This window comes from Lepidochelys kempii, chromosome 12 (assembly GCF_965140285.1).
Source record: "Lepidochelys kempii isolate rLepKem1 chromosome 12, rLepKem1.hap1, whole genome shotgun sequence".
Classification (NCBI taxonomy): domain Eukaryota; kingdom Metazoa; phylum Chordata; order Testudines; family Cheloniidae; genus Lepidochelys; species Lepidochelys kempii.
The window spans coordinates 26,686,531-26,708,376 of NC_136391.1; the positions used below are offsets into that span (position 1 = coordinate 26,686,531).

General features: G+C 40.0%; 1 protein-coding gene and 1 long non-coding RNA gene across 3 annotated transcripts in view; one reads left to right on the plus strand and one right to left on the minus strand.

Moving 5' to 3' along the window:
• CDH5 (cadherin 5) overlaps nucleotides 1-8,789 on the minus strand; it is a 56,572-nt gene extending 47,783 nt beyond the window's left edge. The window contains exon 1 of the mRNA XM_073307948.2: nucleotides 8,622-8,789. The gene's annotated coding sequence lies outside the window, so the exon portion shown is untranslated. The remainder of the gene's footprint in view (nucleotides 1-8,621) is intronic.
• The window catches only part of LOC140896331 (uncharacterized), a 504,982-nt gene that overhangs the window by 103,503 nt on the left and 379,633 nt on the right, over nucleotides 1-21,846 (plus strand). For both annotated transcript variants that reach the window (XR_012154520.2, XR_012154521.2), the window contains exon 2: nucleotides 1,046-1,309. This is a non-coding gene — a long non-coding RNA (uncharacterized LOC140896331). The remainder of the gene's footprint in view (nucleotides 1-1,045; nucleotides 1,310-21,846) is intronic.

Below are 21,846 nucleotides of genomic sequence, written 5' to 3' on the forward strand. Positions count from 1 at the left end.
TGAAATTCAATACGGATAAATGCAAAGTACTCCACTTTGGAAGGAACAATCAGTTGCATACATATGAAATGGGAAATGACTGCCTTGGAAAGAGTACTGCAGAAAGGGATCTGGGGGTCTTAATGGATCACAAGCTAAATATGAGTCAATAGTATAACATTGTTGCAAAAAAAGCAAATATCCTTCCGGGATGTATTAGCAGGAGTGTTGTAAGCAAGACACAAGTAAGTAAGTAAGTAATTCTTCTGCTCTACTCCATGCTGATTAGGCCTCAGCTGGAGTATTGTGTCCAGTTCTAGGTGCCACATTTCAGGAAAGATGTGGACAAATTGGAGAAAGTCCAGAGCTGAACAACAAAAATGATTTAAAGGTCTAGAAAACATGACCTATGAGGGAAGATTGAAAAAAAATTGGGTTTGTTTAGTCTGGAAAAGAGAAGACTGAGAGGGGACATGATACTAGTTTTCAAGTACATCAAAGGCTGTTACAAGAAGGAGGAAGAAACATTGTTCGCCTTAACCTCTGAGGATAGGACATGAAGCAACGGACTTAAATTGCATCAAGTGAGACTTAGGTAGGATATTAGGAAAAACTTCCTGTCAGGGTAGTTAAGCGCCTAGGGAGGTTGTGAGAGCTCCATCATTGGAGAATTTTAAGAGCAGGTTAGACAAACACCTGTCAGGGATGGTCTAGAACAGTCCTGCCTTGAGTGCAGGGGACTGTACTAGATGACTTCTTGAGGTCCCTTCCAGTCCTGTGATTCTAAGACACCTAGGAGACAGGAGGCCCAGGGAGAGAATAGACCTTGGGATCCTCTCCCAACAAGGGAGCTCTGGCAAAGGGCCAAAGTTGGGAGAGGGACTGAGAAGCTTCTGGAGTGGACGGAATTCCTGTGATGGGCACTGATAAAGGGAAAAGGCCACAGGCAGGCAGTCCTGTGGGGTGATGCTCCAGAAGAGGTGCAGGGAGCTGGGGAGAACCCAGAACTGCAAGCTGAGACCTGGGATGGGCAGAGTGGCTGAAGTTATGTCTGGTTCCATTTCAGGTTTGAGTTTTGCTGGGAAGGAGTCTGGGAGCCCACTACTCTGGAAGAAGAATGGGCTTGAAGAGGAGCCGTGGAGGGGCAAAATATTATATTGATAACTAGTGTCACGGGAGACTGATGCGGGACATTGATACCCTGGAAAGGAACTATGGTGTGACTTGGCTGGAGGACCAAGTCACCACACCAGATCACAGGAGCCCTGAGGACAAGAGGAGGCGGAAGTACTGCAATGCTGGGCCTCAAGACAAGGGACATTCTGGGATGGTGAGTCTGTCATGCAGCTATTAGAGCCCTTGTTTATATGTCGATACTCATAGATAACTACATTCATTATGTTATGATTAGAAAAGGAAATATTAAAGACTTCTTATCACACATACATAAATATCTTTTGAGGAAGGGGGCTACAATGTATGGAGAATGTGGATCTGCAGTGTATTTTGTTGAGTGCATAACCACTCTGTAATCTTTCCCTTTTAAACATTCAACTCAAATGTCCATCTCTTCTCTACTTCCTGGAGCTAGTCAACTAGTTCCCCAGACAATGCCTACTTAACCCTTCAGACCTTCCTGGTCCCCCACCTATATTTACCACCTCTTCCAGTACCCTTTCTATTGTTGTGACCACTGTGCATTGTGAAATAATGTTATGAATGACACGTCTGTTTTGTATTACCCATTTTGAAACTCTTGTGCTTTTATTGTGAGTCTTGTCATTTTTTCTTAAAGCCCCAGCTCCTGGAGTCATGTTGTTTTGTAAGAATCTCTCTCTTTTTTGGGAAAAGCAAGTTTTTCACTCTCATGGTGGTAGAGAAAAGCTTGAAATGAGAAGCCTAAAGGCTCAAGAGTCAGGAGGCAAAAAGTAATTTTAAAAAAATGTTTTGTGACTTTGATTTCAAGTCAATTTCATTCTTTTTTGTTGCCTGACTAATTTTTGAATGGTTGGATATGGCGATACCAGCTTACATTGTACTGCAGTTCAAGTGGCCATATATTTGTTGCTAGGGAATGGGGTGGACTTCAGAGCCTGAGCTCCAGCCCAAGCGTCTACACAGCTGTTTTTAGTGTCATAGGGCAAGACCCATGAGCCTAAGTCTGTAGACCTGGACTCTGAGACTCTCTGCTGCATATTCTGCTCATGGGGGTAGACATACCCAAAGAGGCCTTGCCCACGCTGGGAAACAGGATGGAGGTCTCCCGCCTTCTCCACAGCTGGAACACCAGCCACTGCTGCTGTGCCACTTCTACAGCTTGAGACCTCAAACAGCCCCAGCATCTGTAAAGTTCTTATTCAGATTTAGACCCAAATCCAAGTTTTGTGGCTTGATTTTGTTCAGAAGGTGGGTTTGCTCTCTGACTCTGAAAGATTGGTAGCTGTATTTCTTATGATTAGGAGGTAATTGTTACTACCTTTGATTAAAGTGAGAATATGTGGTAAGTGTTTAAGCCCTAGCCCGGTCTTTTAGTTATAAATTTCTTATGTAACTGAAGCATTTGTCTTGATTTAGAAAAATCAAAGATGAGACCATATAGGGAAAGGGGAACAACTCGCAACCTCTCTAAGTTAGGTCAGCACAAGGGAAATGAGGCAGCGTTTTATGACGGAAAACTTACTCAATTCCTCCTCCTAGAGATTTTAGTCATCTTTAGTACCGTTACTGGAAGATGGACCTGTACTAATCCAAAGATACTAGCAAACTCTTGTGGCAATTCTGGCCACAAGGGTACAGAGCTACTGTATCTTTTTGTTCCGTGCAACATTGTAATGGTTTAGTTGCCTTCCCAAAGGGAAACTACATAAGATTTCCTCCCCTTCTACTCATTTCCGTATTGGACGAGTCTTTGTTTTGTAGTGTTTAGAGGTATATTAACCCTATGCTGGCTGCCTGTATAGGCAGTGGCATTTGTTGACCTTTTATAAGGAAGATAAAATACCAGTCAAATTAGTGAATCATAGAAAGTGTATCTATTCATTGCAAGTTTGGGCCCCTAGATACCACAGTAGCGTAAAGCCGAGAACACATCAGTTGGTCATAGTTATAATTTTGACATTACTGTCATATAAAAACTGTTTTCCCTAAAAACAGATAGAAATAAAGTGAACCTCATATCTTATTAGTAATAAATATTGAGTACTTCAGACTAACCCCAAAATGTTGTTTAAGTAAATTGGCATTTTCAGATAAAATTTCATTTACTTTGAGTGGACTTTAAAACAAATCTTATGAATCTGGGAGATGACCATGACACCCTTCTATAAGATGCTAATGTAGCATAGAGGATGTCCTCCTCTGAATGCAGGCTGAGTTCTAAGGGGGAGTGGCAGCACAAACAGAATGGAATGGCTAATTCTGAATCTTTGCCCCAGAGGAGATTAATCGTTGTATGAAGTCTGTTCATTCATACAGGGCCCGCTCCTGCTCCCATGGCAATTAATGGTAAATTCTCCATGGTCTTCACTGAGAGCATGATCAGGCCAACAAACTATCTGAGCAGAAATCACAGGCCTACACATAGATTAGAGGGTGTCCTTTGTGCTCCTAGAACATTTTCAAAGCACAAGCTGAAAGTGGGTAGCATGGTGCGAGGCAGAAGAGAGCCATGGTAGCTGGGATGATTTAATTGGGGATTGGTCCTGCTTTGAGCAGGGGGTTGGACTAGATGATGTCCTGAGGTCCCTTCCAACCCTGATATTCTAGGATTCTATGAAAGGTGAAATCAAGCCCCTCCTCCAAATACCATGTGGAGCAGGAATGCCCTTCCCCAGCCTCACTGGACCAGAGATAAAGAGCCAATGGTTGCTGTGCAGACACCACGACTTTATAGCCTGGTGAGCTTCCTGTGATATCAGGAGCTGCTATTCTAAACTCTGCATGTGCAAAGGGGATGGAGATTTTTTCACAGGGCGGGTCTGATCTCAGGAGGGGTGTGTGGGGAAGATGCAAGGAGCGTGTCTTGGGCTCACTGTGTTGAGGGAAGGACAAAAGTTATTTTGTGGGGGAGAGACTGGAGGGTGATGGGTCGAAGAATAGTTTGTTTTGTTTTTTTAGTAAGCTTTTCTTAATAAAATAAAAAAATAAATAAAAAGCTTATTATGGATTTAAAGGTTTAGGTTTTGGATCTGATCTAGAACAAAAACTGTACGAGAGGGTTTAGATACCAACTCCTACCTGAAATTCAAATGGGATCAGATTCTGTTTTTGGCCCATCTCTAACTGGAGTGTGGCTTTGCAACCATCCTTCCCACTTGAGACCCTGGTGCTAATACAGCATGATACTCCTGGTCTCTATCGGCCTGGGAAAGAGCTGACTTTATATGGTGTCTGAAGTGCATCTCAGGTGACCATGCTTTTCCCTCCCTCTGAAATAGCAGGTTTTTCACTGCAAGCTCAGTGTTTCCATACTTCCAAATGTAATATTTAGTAATACTTTTACCTGATGGTCCTAACCTTCAAGAGCATTTGCTTACTTGGCCACACAAATATATCTGTGCTGAGAAAAAGACTGCTCAAATGTTTGGGCTGGCAGTATTGCTTTGCTAGAAAGGTTAATTGCCAGATGACTGAATGACTGTAGTTTTACACTATCACAGACAGACAGGTAGGAAAAAAATAGAAAGCCAGAAATAAACTATACCTAAGGGAAATTATATCCTTGATCTTTATGTGCCTTTGTTCCTTAGTGCAGCTACTGTTTTCAAGAGTTATGAAACTCAGATGTGAATTGAAGTGACTCAACAGCCTGATTGCTGAAAGTTAACTCTTTTTCCCAAATTATTTTTCATATAAATTATAGTAAGTCCCATATAAACCAGGGCATACTAAGTTCAGGAGAAAAGGAGTACTTGTGGCACCTTAGAGACTAACCAATTTATTTGAGCATAAGCTTTCGTGAGCTACAGCTCTCTTCATCGGATGAATACTGTGGAAAGTGTAGAAGATTTTTTTATATACACACAAAGCATGAAAAAATACCTCCTCCCACCCCACTCTCCTGCTGCTAATAGCTTATCTAAAGTGATCACTCTCCTTACAATGTGTATGATAATCAAGTTGGGCCATTTCCAGCACAAATCCAGGTTTTCTCACACTCCTCCCCCCCTCCCCCACAAACCCAGCAGGAGAGTGGGGTGTGTGTGTGTGGGGGTGTGTGTGTAAGAAAACCTGGATTTGTGCTGGAAATGGCCCAACTTGATTATCATACACATTGTAAGGAGAGTGATCACTTTAGATAAGCTATTAGCAGCAGGAGAGTGGGGTGAGAGGAGGTATTTTTTCATGCTTTGTGTGTATATAAAAAAATCTTCTACACTTTCCACAGTATGCATCCGATGAAGTGAGCTGTAGCTCACGAAAGCTTATGCTCAAATAAATTGGTTAGTCTCTAAGGTGCCACAAGTACTCCTTTTCTTTTTGCGAATACAGACTAACACAGCTGTTACTCTAAGTTCAGGAGGTGCCTGAAATGGGCATAGAACAACAGCTACTGCCTTTCAGCAGAATCAGCCACAGGACAAAACGTGTGTGTGTGTGTGTGTGTGTGTGTGTGTATCTATATCTAAAATATCTTTCTAGCTCACTGACTTCATGAGTTTCATGGAATTTGCACTTACACAGGGTCTGGTTCTGTAAGGTGTTGGAGTACTTCCCAAGCTCAACACTTCAGAGGTTCAGGCCCAAAATACCATCTCTGCCTGCCATACTGATATTTCATGCAGTACAATGAGCTCCCGGAGGCAGTAATATATTCTTGAGGTGTGTTGTAGTTAGAACTGTGCAAAATGTGTGCAACAAAACCACACATCTCTCAAAATTTGCCTGAATTTATGCTTTGTTACGAACTTGAAATTCAGATCAAGTTCACTAAAAGGTATATTTAAAGCTCACATTATTTTTGAGTAAACATAAGGTCAGTGAATGGGCCAATTTATGTTTTTGCAATGAAGTTGTGGCCTTTAATGGAAAACTTGGCATTTTTGATGGAGTTTGTTGGGGATTTGAACAAACTCCAAACTCAAAGCAGAACTTGGGTTGTGAACTTGAGAGAGGTTGAAACCAAATAAAATGTTAATGAAAACCCCTGATAAGTGAATTATGTTGAGTTTTATGCAGCTCAAAACATGAAAAGGAATGATGCCATGGTTACCAATTTCACAGCAGTATTTCTGAGAATGGATCCCAGAGCCGTGGAGCTGCCCGCAGCAGGTGACATGGTGGCTTCAGATCACCATGTTTGCTTGTGACTGGCAGTATGTTGGCTCCCTGTGTTTTGGTGTTTGTAATAATCGTGACACTAAATCAATTCCCCCCCCCAGACTGGATCGCTCCAAAATGTTGTAGGTGTTTGAAATCTAAATCCAGAGTTGAGTTTAGCAAACAGCTGCTATCTTTGTAGTGGGCCACACCCATATCCTTGGATTTGAGTGTAGCCAAGGTCTGTTGGGAATCCAGATATAAATTAAAATTCTTGAGAGGATTTTCAAAGGTACAAGTAGGAGATAAGTATCCAGCTCACAGTGAAAATCAGTGTGGCTTGGGTGTCTGTCTGCCTTTTGTGTCTTGCAAATTCCCCTCCTATCCTCCCACTCCCCTGGCTCTTGGGCACATCGCCAGTTTGCACAAATAATCACTCTGACACACAACAGTGCAAGAAGGAAACTAATCCTTCCAACATGTGTGCTGAGCAGTAGGGGTTCATCTAATTTTAAACATACTGGATGAAGATTGGAAAGTACTTTGTAAACCTTTAAAATGTTTTTCTCCATCACAAAATATTCCCATTTTACACATCTCATGAAATAAGTCGGAAAGACTTTTTCCCCATTTGCCATTAGAGTTTGGACCTGTCTAAATTAAACTCCAAAGTGATCTGGAATGTGGATACTCTTACCTCAGAAACCAAAATGAAGTACAAATGGATTAAAAAATTATAGATTAAACCTTTTTAAAAACCCAACCACCAGCAATAACCATCCTCTTCTCCAGCCAGAAAGCACTAATTGTTTTAAAGCCAGACAAGAAACAGAAAAAAAATTCCTATTTTTCACTGGAAAAAGGAAGAATTTTTCTTTGAAATATTTTTTTATATTTTTATAGCCTAGTTCATCAAAAATTATCATCATATGCATGTGTAAGGCAGAAACTACACAAGTCCCTTTACCCATATCCTGTTTTCAATTACTCTATTCTACTTCAACAAAAGCAGGATATGAGGCAAACATATATTCTTTTGGCAAATATCTTCAAAACCATTAACTGTTTAAGTGAATCTATTTCTGCTTAAGCATCTTGAGCACTGAGCCCTGCATCTGGTCCTATAACAAATACCACAATTTTAATACTCTTAATGACTGAAAACTGTTCAGGTGTCTTCACAAAAGTAACCTATTCCATATTTTTCTTTCATTTCATTACAGCACTGCACAGTAAGATATTGTCTGCCCGACAATCCCACCACTACAAAATATAATTCCAACAGAAACAAAGATGCATCAACTCCTCTCTTCTTCATAAACATTTGTGTCTTTGAAAGTTGTGTGGAAAACCTGTTAGCTGAGGGACCTGCTACGTGAAACATTATAGTTATAACAGCATAAAAGCCCTGTTAGCAGTTTGCTTGTTTCAAGGCTTTCTCCGTGAAGTAACTTACCGGAAAAATAAGTAAGTTTGGACAGCTGAGAGCCAGAGATTTCTACTTCCAGACCAATAGACAGTTGTAAGGTCTAGGTACTGTTAACTGGAACTTGGAAGATCAAGGGTAAAATTTTCAAAAGCACCTGAATCCCATTTTCAAAAGTGGCCCAGGCACTTAGGCCCCAAAATCTCATTGAAAGTCAATGGAGACTTAGGTTCCTAAGTGTCTGAGTCACTTTTGAAAATGGGACTGAGGCTTTAAATCACTTACATGCTTTTGAAAATGTTACCCCTAGTCTTTACATAAATGTAGTTCCAGCTATGTGAGATCTGCATAGTGGCTGCCTTGGAAGATGAGAACTCTAACCCTTTGGTTCTTAGTCCAGTAGCGCTAAAATTCCTTTAATAATTTTAAGAAAGAAAAAAATACCACGGGCCTCTGCAACCTTGATCCAATGTATTTATGTATAAAGGAAGCGAGATATAACATGTACATTTTTCCAATGACAAAATAGTAAGCCTGTTACTGTCTGCACTGCAACTGAAAGGTCCCCAGGTACATTTTATAGTATTGATCTTGTTGTTATGTCTCATTGTAAAAGTCCAGTGGCTGCATACCCTGGTATCTCAGTTTGCAGTGTGAACCAGAGGTACAAAAAGATCCATTTCTTAATGTCTAAGCATTCCTTATAGTGTGGAAGCATTTTGCTGTAGCCTCAGAGAGCCTGACTTTCTTCTCACACCAGTGTAAATTACCACGTCAATAGAACTATGCCCAAGTGACAGCAGTATCCGATCCGAGGATGCTGCGAAGATGTCTGATGCACAGAATATTAAGTAAATAGCCCGTCTCAGAACTTTAAACAAAAATCAAAGCAATTAAATAGGGAATAAAGCCCTGGAAATTAACCTGCAGAGAGCAACACCAGCCCATTGTCCCTTACCTGATTCACATGAGTCAGTGAAGCTTCAGTTTTATCCCAAGTTAGGCAAACTAAATCAACAGTATCCAGAAATCTACACAGCACTACCCAGAGTGAAGAACAATAACAAAAAATCAGTTTTCATTTCATTAAGCAATACTGGGAGTGTTCAGCTTTCCAGTCTCCAAGGTTCCCCAGCTGGGAGTCAGCCTTTTCCCATCCTCCATCCCTGCATCCTGTTATTGTTCCAAGCCTTACTAATGCCAGTGAGAGAAAGGAGTGGAGGAAACCAGATAAACTTAGACTTGTTATTACTATACTTACCTTTTCAGAGGGAGCAACAAATAAGTAGCTGAATAAAGGGAAATGGACTCTAACAGAAATACAAAGCCAGCGCTGGTGCTTAATATATCAAGTACTAAACAGTGTAAAAAATAAATCCAGAATGAACATTTAGATTACTATTTGAATGTTTGATCACTATGGTCAGTATGGTTTATTTTCAAATGTTTTGTGTTCAGGCGGAACAGGATTTTTCAGCATTTTGGTGAGTCCTAGCCATCGGGTTTTTACACCAGAAACAACAAAGACTGAAGCTCACATCCATCATATGGGAGTTCCCATAAAGTTCCACTACTTCCCAAAAATCGATGAGTCAACCTTTGCTAGTGGTATGAAAAAATACGTAGTAGATTGAAGTATAATGAAATTGTGGGAAAGAAACCTGGGACAAATTCTGTTCTTGGTAACAGTGATGTAGATTTAAAGTAACTGGATTTACAACTGAGAGCAGAATTTGGTTGCACGTCTCCAATTTAGGGCCTGATTCTCCTTTGCACTTTGTATATTCATTTCCACCTGTACAAGAAGGGCGCAAAAATGCTGCCATTCTGATTTAGTTGCAAGGCAGTAAAGAGTCAGGCCAGAAAACTCTAAAGGGAAAACTGTTGAATTAAATTGTTGCCCAAATTGCATTTGAATTTTTAAAGCAGAGGAATATTTAGGGGAGAGGGAAGGGGAAAAGTTAAACATTCCAAGTAAGTGGTTTGAGTTATGCTAGTGGACCTGATTTGTTCCTCTGTTGCAGCCCAATGGGAGTTTCCCAGATTCAGGCCACAGTGACTCTAATGGGCATTGCACCCATGAAACTTAAGGTAGTTCAATGTGATGAGTAGATGGGCCCTCCTAGAACTCATATAGAATATTGGTGCTCTGTTCTGGGACAGCAACATATACTTAAATTTCTCCTCCTACCCTAAAACCAAAGAAAAAATGTAGACCCACTATTTCTTTTACCCTACAAGCCAGAGGGGAATTACTTTATTAAATAATTCAGGAGACACTCTGAGAAGCGTGAGATGAAAAAAGAGACCAATTGTTGAGGTCTTACAGATATGTTATAATAAATTTAGCCAAACGTGCAACATATTTTATAGAAGACTTTAAATAATAACATCCTGCAGTGAAATATGCTCTCACCCCTATTCTTCATCACAATTTAGCAAAGGTAATGGGATTGATTTTTCCAGTTTTCTAGAAGACTAAGCTTTGGTTACATTATTTCACATTTTTATGACATGCAGCAGCAAAGACGAATAGCTCTTTTAAAATTTTGATACATTAATTATTCAGGAAGGTTAAGCAGCTAATGAGGGGACATTTTTCAAAGTCTTCTTTAAGGAGACTGATTACAATTAGGTTTCCTCATAAGAAAATAAGCAATTTCTATTTCATTGCTGAGAGAAGGGGGCGGGGGAGGATGTTAACTGCCGTTCACTGGAAAACAGTCATCAGCTGAGGATGCAGCTTAAGCAATAGGCTCTGGTACCCAGAGCAGATGACAATGCTAGATATTGTTTATTTTTGTAAATAACTCTAAATTTGTTTGACTGACAGAATCATCTTTGGTGCCATCAGTATAACAAAGGATGGGGGATAAGATAGTCCTTCATGCCCCTTGCTTTCAAAAATGCTCATGTCTTCTTTACAGGTCATTTCTAGTCCAGGTCTCACCAAATCCACACAATAATCATCTACTTCTATCCCTTTAAGGACCAGTCATATAGGGCCTGATCCACAGCCTCTAGAAATCAATGGGAATCTTTCCATGGCCTTTACTGCAGTGGTTTTCAAACTTTTTGTATTGGTGACCTCTTTCACACAGCAAGCCTCTGAGTGTGATTCCCCCCCGCTTATAAATTAAAAATGGAGGGGGGTTAATTTTAATCAGGCTTGGGGATGTCAGTAACCACTTGAGACCCCCTGAGGGGTCACAACCCCAGTCTGAGAACCCCTGCTTTAGTGGGCACTGGAGGAGTCCCACAGTGACAATTTGTCTAGGTCTTGTAGAACTTGTTTCCTTTGCCTTTTCTTCCGATGCGTATCCTGGGACAGCAGACCAATCTTTTCCTTTGGATCCTATAGAACTTAATGGAGAATTGTCTGCTTCAGAGTTCTGAAAGGTGTGTGGGGGGGAAAACAAAACCAAGAAATACTATTTTTCTATCAGTTTTTAAAGTATTAGAACCTTATTAAATTTCCATAGACCCTTTTCTCACTGTATAGGTTTCACTTCTGCTGAATCCTATAGGATTTAAGAGATGATTATGAGGTAATGTAAGATTGGATATTTTAGGATAAACAACCCATCTTTGGATACTTATCCAAATAGAAACAAATCTCCTAACCTTTCAGGCATACTCTTCACCAATTTGAACCCAGCCTTTCTCACTCTTGTGCTTTCTGGACAACATAGATTTTAAATAGGGCACCTAAATAAAAGTGGTCTGGTTTTCAAAGGTGCTGAACACTTGCAGCTCATGCTGACAGTAATGTAAGCTCAAAATCAGATCCCTGTTCCAAGAACAGCTGGCATGATGGTTTTCCCTTAGACTGTTTTTTTTCCACCTCTTCTATAGGCCTGCAGGGTAAATCTACTAGTCTATGGGGAAGTGCTCTGCTGACTGGCTGCTTACAAATTAATGTAATTGTATGCAAATCTAAAAGGTACTGTGTTTTGTCCAAAGATGTTGGTAGAATCATAGAACAATAGGTTTAGAAGGGACCACAAGGGTCATCTAGACTAACTCCCTGCCAAGATCAGGATTTGTTGCGTCTAAACCATCCCAGGCAGATAGCTATCCAGCCTCCTCTTCAAAACCTCCAGTGATGGAGCTCCCGTAACTTCCACAGGCAGTCTGTCCTATTGTCGTACTGTTCTTACAGTTAGGAATTATTTCCTGTGATTTTATCTAAATCTGCTATGCTGTACTGTGAACCGATTGCCTCTTGTCCTGCCCTCTGTGGCAAGAGCAAACAATTTTTCTCCATCTTTTTTATGGCAGCCTTTCAAATATTTGAAGACTGCTATCATGTTCCTCCCCCCTCTTTTCCAAACTAAACATACCCAGTTCCTTCAGCTTTTGCTCATATGGCTTGCTTTCCATCTCTTTGATCATCTTTGTCGCTCACCTCTGGATTCTTTGTAGTTTCTCTACATCCTTTCTATACAGCTGACACACTACTGCAGCTGACACCTAACCAACCAAGTAGAGCTGTCCTATCGCCTCTTGTGATTTGCATGATATGCCTCCATTAATACAATCCAAAATTACATTTGGTAGGTATGTTTTTATTTAGGTGCCTAACTTTAAGCACACAAGCTTAAAAATTTAGACATCTGTGTTTAAATAGAAAAATTTCTGGAAGTGGATGGGAATGTGCAGACAACGCATGGAATCCTCAGCGAGAAATGAGCTCCATGCAGAGTGAAGGAGAATTAATGTTCCTTAGGAAATGGAAGGACTCAGAGGATGCAGACGTCGAGCCTGCAAAAGATGCTGAACTATTCACATAGGACCCATGGTAGTTTGGTGTGTCTGCATCTGTAAATCTCTTCTACCTCAAGGAGCATTCAGCCTTTTCCACTGATGACATATCTCTTCAACATTTATTCCACAACACATTTTTCAGTTAACTGTACCCAGCTATTTCACCCTGACAGCTTTGTTCCCTTCCGAGTCTTTGCCCCTTGGATGTTCAGCAGCTGCTCTGCATGCTGTTTTTGAGTAGCACAGTCAGTTTAGTGCCATCTGGTTCAGAGCAGCACCTCTTTCTATCACAAGCTAAGGTTTCAGAATCCTCCTTATGTTAGAGATGTTGAAGTAGACGCAGATGAGCTGAACAATTTACTTTTGTAAAGTTCAGTTTTTAAACAGTCTTTTTACTGGACTGGATAAAATTCTAGCTTTATTGTAGAGATTTGTCAGTCTCATCCAGCACTGTTTAACCTTGACATTTGCATGAATCCTAATAAGTATATAGGGGTTTTCTTTTATTAATGAGAATAACGCATTTCTGTGGCCTGTAATTGACCTACAATTTCATATGGTAAATACAGTCAATCGGCTTCTGCGCTCACTTCCGTAGATGTAAATCAGGTGTAACTTCATCAAAATCAATGGCATTACACCGGTGTAAAACCAATATGAAATCTGAATGAGTATATTGTCTTTTTTTAAAATTTGCAAGATTATATTTTATGTTTAAAGTACTGGGCAGGTTGTTTAGTTTATTATTAATCACGTTTTATTGTGATAGTGCCTAAAGGCCAACTCATAGTGGGGCCTCACTAGACACTGTACAAACACAGGCTCTGTTTACGGTTCGAGCTGGGGCTGTGATTCATAGCTGGGGCAGGTATGCTCTCGCCTCATTCTCATCATGCTGGCACGCAAAAATAGTAGTGTAGTCATGGTGGCATGGACAGCAGCAAGCAGTGGAACAGCCTAGTGACTCCAAGTGCCTGGACTGTATGGGCACGTACCAGGGGTGGCTATTCTCTGCTGACACTTGGTGCTGCCAGTGTTACTGTGACTATGCCACTATTTTTAGCAGGCTAGCTTAATAAGAGCTAGTACGAGTATGTCTACCTGAGCTGGGAGTCGCATCCCTAGCACCAGCAAAGACATAGCCACAGCGAAGTACAGAGTCCCTGCCCTGAAGAGCTGGTAACTTGAAACTCTAAGTCCTCATTTTTGTAGCCAGCACAGTGGTGTGAAATTCACCGTACAGTGCAATATATTATGCCAGGTTTTAACTCCTGATAGGACTGTTGCCTCAGTCTTTGCTATTACAGTCTCCATCAACACTGATAGCCGCATTACTTCACATGCTTCCATACGGAGAGCCCAATTCTCTCTGTTACACTAATGTAAATTCAGAGTTACTCCATAACTGAACACAATTTGGCCCATAATGTTCATACTTTTAAAGTTGCTTCTTCTTATTGTTCCCCCTGACAAATGTGGAGTTTACATCTCAGTAAATGACTTTTTGTGCGGTATCTTGTTTTGTTTTTAATTTTCATTTTAGTTCTTGATTTGGGTTGCTTTCTATCTCATCTGACTTGTCTCTTAAACATTGCTGGTAACATTCCTGCGAACTGTAGTTTTAGGGCCAAATTCGCGGCGAGGTGAAGCAGGAGAAATTCTGCTGACATCAATGGAATCAAGTCTGCTTTTTGATAAGAGGGAGTTTAGTCCTTCAAGTTAGATGCCCCCACATATTCTGAGTGTCTTATTTAATTTATGAAATGAAATCATTTACCATGACAGCTATTGGAATGATAGAAACCAATATTATAGCAATTGCGGATTCATTAATCATAAACACTTGCTGTAATAATTTGACTCCCTTTGGCTGGAGCTTTACATTTGAGCAGTATACCCATAATTTGTTCCCACTGTATGTCTTGTAACATAACATGAAGACCAGGGCCAGTACACTTAGGGTGACCAGATGGCAAGTGTAAAAAATCAGGACAGGGAGTGGGGAGTAATAGGTGCCTATATAAGAAAAAGCCCCCCAAAATCGGGACTGTCCCTATAAAATCGGGACATCTGGTCACCCTAAGTACATTGTCCTCATAAAACTTACCCACAAGGTACTGTGTAAGTGAAGCTGTGCCAGAAGTTGACATTTAATCACAGCTGTGATATTTGTGTCAGTATTTTTAAGACTAGCTAAGAATTATGGAGAGACAGCTTTGCACCAGTTACACAAATAATCCCTAAACTACTAATTTGAAAAGCTTACATAATCATTGTAAAATTCCTCACATTTTAAATGGGGCACAATGGCATGTGACAGCTGTCTGAGTCCTCTCCGACAGCAACATAATTTATGGTTAAAAATAACAATTAATGTGCAATATGGCAGGTTTAATGTTGGTAAAAAGTTTTGTTGTTATTTCTGGGACTTTTAATCAGGGCTCTGCAGTGCTATCAGTCATTTCCATTTACTAGCTGTTTCCCTCTGTCACCGATTGATGTTTATATCTTGGAGCAGGTCTGACTTCAGCCTCCTATAGTGAGATTTGTTAAACAGAGGAATGTAATGCTGGACGTATTTGTGATGTAAGGTTTGTAGAAAATGTGAAGAAACATCAGCTCAGCAGGCTAATGGAAGCCGACATCGGTATGTGTAAAATAATAGTCTCAGTAATGTCTTCAGTTTGGGCTACTGCAGTGGTGACATCTGTATTTGATTACCTAGATCCCAAATTAAGGGCCAAATCCTACACACACTTATCAGGAAAGCTTGCCACTGACTTATTATATCTGAGAGTTCTGGCTGCATACAGACTAAGGCCTGCAGAATTTGACACTAAAAAATTCACTGGGGCAGAGTCCTACCAGGCAAATTGTCCTATTTCCTTGTTTATAAATGACAGGAAGAAACAGTTTTTTTGTTAGAAAAGTGGATTTATATTCGACTCTGACTCGTAGTAGCATTGTCAGAATGAGCTATCAAATGAAACTCTACCTTACTGCAGAGTGACAATAAGAATCTAAAAAAAGAACAGGAGTACTTGTGGCACCTTATAGACTAACACATTTATTTATTTATTTGTCTCTAAGGTGCCACAAGTACTCCTTTTTCTTTTTGCGGATACAGACTAACACAGCTGCTACTCTGAAATTTATTTGAGCATAAGCTTTCGTGAGCTACAGCTCACTTCATCGGATGCATGCATCGACTCACGAAAGCTTATACTCAAATAAATTTGTTCATCTCTAAGGTACCACAAGTACTCCTTTTCTTTTTGCAAATACAGACTAACATGGCTGCTACTCTGAAATAAGAATCTAGCAAGCATGCAAGATGAACCTGTTTGATTTGGTTATTAAAATTACAAACAAAGTTTGTAACTGGCAAGCTAAGCTAATCAATCCCTAATATGTAATATACATTTGTACTTTAATGAAGTAGGACTGGTCAGAAATTTTCCATCAAAACTTCTTTTAATGGAAAATTGTTTTTTTTTCTTTTTCTTTTTCCCTTTTTCCAGAAAGTGACTGTTTTTCTTGGCATTTTTTGGTTTTCTGATGGAAAACAAAGTTATTTGAAAACTGTTTTTCCCCCCCAATGACAAATCAAAAATTTGCATGGAAAACTTGAACAAAAATGAAAAATGTTTAGCTTTTGTTCTGTGGATGCTCTGGCACCATTCTCTGACTAGAGGAGACAATACGCAGTCAGGAGAGCTGCACTCTTTTCCCAGCAATTGATACTGATTTGGTGTGTGACGTAACTTCTCTGCCTCAGTTTTCCCATCTGTGAAATGAGGAGGATAATGCTCAGCCACCTTTTTAAAGTCCCTTAAGATCGTGGGTTAGAAAGTACTATGCAAATACAAAGTATTATGAATATTATTCTTAAAACACTCTCATATCAGTGGATAATTGACAGACTGTATTCCTATATTCACCACTTTCATAAGACTATGATACATTTTGTACAAAGTATGCCTTCTGAGGTATCATTTGAAAAAACATAATTTGCTGATTATTGTTGTCCTAGTAAAATATGTGTGGCAACATTGTATGTAAAATTATAAGATTCTACTGTATGATGTTACTAAGGCATATTCCAAATCCGGGGAAGCAGCCCAAACCAGTTCCTGAGAGACAAAAGGCAAACTGATGCCTCAGCCAGGTGTTAACTAAATCAAATGGACTATCACCTGGTTAAGCAGCCATTCTTTGGCAGGAAGAAGGGTGTGAATGAGGAATTTACATCTTGGCAATGGGAACAGCTGTTCCCATGTAAACAAACTGGCTGTCACCTGAACTTGGAGATGATTCTCAAAGAAGTGGAAAAGATATAAAAATGAGGAACAGAGGCCTGGAATCACCTCTCTCGCCTCATCTCTACTCACAGCATCAACAATGTCTGAAAGACACCCACCCCCCAAAAAAAGCATTCAACTATGGGAGTGGTTCTGGCAGAAGGATTCCAGCCACATAGCTGTAAGCATGAGAAACCTTTTTGCTTTGAATTCACTTAGCTTGATAAATCTGGTATTAATTTGTTTTACCTTTTATTTCTTTGTAACCAATTCTGACTTTTATGCCTCATTACTTGTAGTCACTTAGTCTTCCTTTCTCTCTTTTGTTAATATACCTGTTTTATTGTTTTATCTAAACCAGTGTGTGTTTGGATTGAAGTATGTGGGATAACAAGATTTGGGCATATGTTCTATAAATGAAATGGTGGACTTTCTATGAGCTTGTATTGTCTAGAAAGAAAGAGCTGGCCAGTGCAAAATGCACATTTCTGGGGACAAGTCTGGGACTGGGAATTTGCTGGTGTCACTCTAAAATATAATTTTAAGAGCGGCTGGCCAGGAGCACTCCTATAACTCAGGCATTTACATGCTAAAGGCTGTGTGTGAGTAGGCCAGAGTGATGGTTTTCACACCAAAGCAGTGTAAAAGGCACCCCAGGATAGAGAATTGGGGGGGACAGCTGTTCAGCAGTCCAGATTGTACCCTGGGAATGTCACAATAATGGAGAAGAGAAGGGAAGCAGTGCTTGTTAAGTTATGTAGTTCTCCACATTAATGGAGCAAACTCTGCCCTCTGAGATGTATATGCACCTATAAATGTGGGGTTTAGTTGGACGTTTGTAGTGATCTGGTTCCCTGTAGTCTCGTGGTTGCATCCAGCAATTCAAACTGCACTCAAAGCTAAATATACTCCAGAGTACTCCAAAATGAAAAGAAACTTAAGAAAAGGTTTAAAAGAACTCGCAGAAGGTGCTTTCTTTCCCTCATTTTATTTTTGAGGTTGCAGGGTAAACCAAAATCTGACATTTCAGCATCTCATTGTTTTCTGAAAGAGGCCAAGAGGGATAAATGCCAGATTTCTGTTTTTATCCACAACCCACTGAACACTAAATAAATAAATTAAATTAAAAAACAACCCAAGGACCTGGGTTCTATTTCCAGATCTGCCCCTGACCTGCTGGGTGACCTTGGGCTAGAGCTGGTTGGAGACCTTCTAATAGAACAGGGTTTAGTCAGAAAAGGCCAGTTTGTTGAATGCTGCCTATTGGGCAGGGGTTTGTTTGAAACCTACCTGGTTTCCTGCCAGCTTGTCTGACAGGCTGCTGGAAAGCCTAGGCTTTCCAAGACCATCAGGCAGACTGCCCATGGCTGGGGACCCCCAGCTTCCCAGCTCCCTGTTGAAGAGCTGGGAGCTTCAGCTCTCACTCATGCTTGGCTCCTGGCTCCTCAGCTTGAGGCTGGGATTCTCAGGGCTTCCATGCATCCTACCACTCAGCAGCAAGCCTAGGCACTCCAAGGCTCAGCCAGGGCTTCTGGCTACCTGTGAGTCCACTGGGAGTAGAAATTCCAGCTTTTGACTAGCTCTACATTGGACAAGTCATTTTGCCCCTGTTTTGCCCCAAGCTTTGTCTATCTTGTCTATTTAGATTGTAAGCTCTCAGAAGCAGGGACTGCCTCTCACCAGGGGTTTGTTCAGTGCTTGCTGTGTCTTGCTAATTCTTGCACCAAAATATGCACCTGCAAATTTTTGCAGAAAACATGGCCCAACGTTTTAAAAATACAAATTACTCACAGAAGGGAGGAGGGACTTCTGAAAATGGAGTATAGGCCTTTGTACTACACACGGACCTGAGCAGCAAAATTGAGTTGAGCCATATTTTGAAAGATCTCTTTTCCCGTCCCGCCCCGCTCAAATTTCCAGGGTTTATGTTGTCCCATGAGTGCAATAAGGACCAGATGGATTCAGATCTGAAAGCACAACCACCACCATCCTTATCCCAAGCCTCAGGATTTCAGACCTGGTTTTCTTGTGCCCATATCTAACACAGTACACAGAAAAGAGAGGCAGATACATGTGCTCTGTATAAAAGCTCTTCATGAATGAGTCCACCTGGCTGTTTGTTTCAGTGTGTTTGGGTGTATCAGAAGGGAGTGGAGAGAGTTATTCTGAAAGATTTTGCTTCTGAAAGTTTTGGGGGCAATGCACTAATGGTTTAAATATTGCATCAATGACTTTTCCCTCATTTATATCCCTTCTTTTTATTATACCTCAAGATCTATGTTGCTTTGTTTTTGATACTGCTGCAAACATAGTGCAAATGCAGATGATTTAAGTGTATGACTGACATTCCCCCACGTACTGTTCCTGTTCTGTATTCTGCTTTGTGCTTCCTTTGAGCGAGGGAGTGTATGCATCAGAACTCTTAATGGCTTGGAAATCTCAGTCAGTATAGATATATTTTTCCCAATAGACACTGATCGATATAATTGGAGGTAGTTAGGGGTGATTTTAGTTGCACATCTGAGGTCCGTTTCTGCTCTGATGTCAGCAGGCGAAACTCCACTGATGTCACTGAAGCTGCACCCATTTTCACCTAGACTGAATTTGGCCTTTGGCTTTGAATATAGAATGAATGGAGAATTTGCTATAAATAGGGTTTAACTTTGCCCCCGGGACTAATAGAAATACCATCATTTATGTAATGTTAGATGGAAGACTAAATCTATTTGCCAAAATAATTCTTGACTAGTGTCCAACAGCATAGGCGGAGCTCAAATCTTCTGGAAACCGTAGGAGTGAACTTGCATTTATTTTTCCTTTTAAACTAATTGAAAGAGATGCCGGGGGGGAGGGAGAGATATTGAAGGTCACTGCCTATAAGACTTAATTCCAGGGTTATATTGTTCTTTGTCACTGTTGGGAAACATCAAAAGCTGGCAAAAATGAGTCAAGTTCTAGAGCACATGAGTGAGTTGGCTGAGTCTCTTAAGTTTTGCCCCCAAAGACTCCAGTGCCAACCCTTCTGCCATCTCTAGAACTATTTGAATTGTTTGCTGCTTATTGTATAATTTGCTTCTTCCTCCTTCCACCTCTACTGGTTTCATCGAGCTGTTGTTTCGTCATACCTCAGATTGCTAAACTTCAGTGTAGGGACTGAGGTTTCTATTGCCTGTCTGTACAGTGCCTAGAATAATGGTGTTTGATTGGTGCCCTTAGATGCAGTTTGGCTGTGAAGTGGTCACTTTGACTCTTTGTGCTATGATGTGTGGTTGGTCTCCTCAATCACATGGTATTGTTTCTGCTCCCTAACCGTATTATTGCAACTCTTTTAACCTAGAGAATAATGAAGGATGAGTAATGCATAGTGGATAACAAACAAGACTCTTCTGGTTTCAATTTTTAGAAAATAATCATTCATGCTGAATTGTGTTCCTGGATGGCTTTCTTTTGCTGATATGCTTTGTATGTCTAAAATGTTATCTATTGCCCCCCACTCTTCCCCAGTCCACTTTAACCTGGCTTTTGAAAAACAGAAGCCTAAAATTAGACTCTTAAATCCGTATTTCTCCAGTGTCACCTCAATAAGTGGGCAGCTTAAAAGTACTGGATAACCAGCAATGGTACTTCTGGATGCTTAGAACTTCTGAAAATCTATCTATTTAGTAAAGTGCCCAAGCATGGATTTAGGAGTAGTGCTGAATGAATAATTGGTGGTGGGTTTTTTTTTTTAAAAATTCAGTGGCTGAAATGAAAACATTACATTTCAGGTTATATGAAACATTCATTCAACACAAACTGACTTTTTAATTTTTTTCATTCCATTTTCAGGTGTTTCTACCTTTTTTGGTTATTTAAATAAATTGAACTAAATTTTGGAAAAAAGATGTCTTTCAGAAATGAAAAGTCAAAACATTTCATTTAAAAAAAAATGTCAAAATGAACGATTTCAACTTTCAAAAAAAAAAACAACCAAACCAAAAAACCCCCAAAACCGCTTAATTTTTTCCAGCAGAAACTACTTGCCAATTTTGGCCTGAATTTGTAATTTAGTCAAATAGTTTCTTCATGTTTGTGGTGAATAAACTATTCATCTGAAAAACTTTACTAGCTTTTTAATGAATTTAATTTTAGGATCCTATTTTAAAAAAATATTGGCTGTTTATTGGTACAAATTTATCTTTTATGCTTTTATGAAATCCAGCTAAATGACATGAACTATATCCTCCTATCCTACCCATAGAATACTGTACTCAAAAATTCAAACACATTGTTCATGAATCTTTGAATCTATTATGATTTTTTCTTACTAAATTTTTTCTGTAAACAAAAAGGCCTCAGCAACCACTTGGTGGGTGACTTCCCTTTGCTTCTCCCTAAATAAAATAGTAAAAATCTTTCCCAAGCATAACAGTTGGGATAGAAATTATGTACAAAGAAGCCATTTTTATCTGTCTCCCCTTCACTTTCTCATATTGGGACAAATTTTCAGATGCAGAATTCAATATCCAATTTTGTGCATTTTGCGTAGGCATCCTGTATTATTTACACATGCAAGTGTTGGTGCACTGTCATGCAGGTTTGTGCAAGCTAACAGTAATACATTTTTGTGGGTGTTAAAATCTGAAAATTTTTCTTTTTCCGCCATGCTTTTGTCAGGGAGGCAACAACTTTCCATCTCACATATTTGGGCTATGGTTAAGACCTTCTACCTGAGTCTACTCTGCCATTAACTCCTATTTCTTTTGAGGGATTATTGCTGCTATGAATCTAACTGTTCATTCACACTAAGTATTTGTCAGCGCTGGACATGTGGAGTTAGGCACATTGTGCCAATTATTGTTATGGGAGGTTTTGCACATAATCAAATATATGTGCACTTCAAATGTACCTGATGATGATATATTAATATTTTACATCTATATAGCTCTCTGCCTTCCGATAAGATCTGAAAGTGCTTTACAAATGGTATGAAAGTACTGTATGTTGAGTTGACATAAAATGCTGCACTAAGACAGCCATATGCAATGAACAACAACAAGCTTATGGGTCCTACAAAAACTTGGAACTGTGCTACACATTTTTAAGTGACACCTACTGGCACCTTATCTAGCAATT